The sequence below is a fragment of the Caenorhabditis briggsae genome, assembly GCF_000004555.2.
Source record: "Caenorhabditis briggsae complete genome, chrIV, whole genome shotgun sequence".
In the NCBI taxonomy this organism is placed as follows: domain Eukaryota; kingdom Metazoa; phylum Nematoda; class Chromadorea; order Rhabditida; family Rhabditidae; genus Caenorhabditis; species Caenorhabditis briggsae.
In genome coordinates, this window is record NC_013487.2 from 4615575 (window position 1) to 4616880 (window position 1306).

Consider the following 1306-nt stretch of genomic DNA (forward strand, 5'->3'; position numbering starts at 1 on the left):
CCACTTTGAGCCTATATATCTCACTTCTTTTGAAAGGTATCAAAAAGTGGTTAACTAGTGAAATGTTTATCAGAATATCAGCAATATTTTACTAGTTAGCCACTTTTTGATATCTTTCACAGAAAATGAGATATATAGGCTCAAAGTGGACGATCCAGGTGTCGTTCTATTAGAGGTTTTACGGTAGTTTACTATCATATATGAATTGATAGAAACGTCTAACAACGCAGTAAAAATCAAAGTAACCATTTCAACTCTGCATGAAACTCTTATTTTACCTCCCCACATCTTCACACCTTACAAAAGTAACAATTCATCCTCTTTTCTCTGCGTCTCTTCATCTGAAACAATGTTTCTCACATCTCAGCATGATACATTTCGTTCAACGGAAATCGGAATGACCAATCAGTTGATCGGTCAAACATGAATTTGAGAAAAAAGAGGAGGGAAGTACCAAAATGTATATGTACAGTTTAGGACGAAATGCAACGATCCAAAACTTTTTTTTCGATTTTGTTCAGAATTTTTTGAATGTTTTTGTTTCTTTGAATCGTTTGAACTAATAAGTGGAACATGACGAAACGAAATAGAAGATCAAAGTGTGAAAAGATTCATTTTTGAGGGATAAAATGATGCCATTTTGGTTTTGCCTACGTAATGAGATTGAAACAAAAAATCACATTTTCAAACGGTTTATTTCCATGAATATTTTAGCTAAAAATGGATCCTGAGAGACTATTCTCTTAAACGAATTTTGTTTTTCTAACTTGTGATTGAAACATAAATTTTATTTACCAGAAATTATGACAGCAAAAGTGAGAGTAATGCCTTCTGATTAAGATTTGCTGCTCAAAATCGATGAAAATTTACGTACAGTACCGGAAAAATAAGTAATTTTTGGGTGGAAATTAGTCAGCTTTGAAGTCACGTCATATAAAAGTATTGCAGAATTTTTCGATTTGGCCGAAAATTGTATACATTTTTTGTGGCACGTGNACCTACNCCCACTTTTGAGACAAGTTTACTGTGTTAGGTATTCACCAGAATTCATGAAGAGGAGAGAAATAATATGAACCTTTTGAAACATTAAATAAAACCTAATTATTTTTCTGAACAAAACCCTTTTTGTAATTACATAAGCCATAATTTTGTGTTAGATTACATTTGACCCAATTTTTCTCTGTCCAAAAATCTATGAATTGATAAAATGTTCATCATAAAATCAGAAATAGTTTGGTAGTTGAAAATTTATTGCTATCTTTTAAATTAACCGAGATAATAGAGCTTGAATTGGAGTGGCATTTTA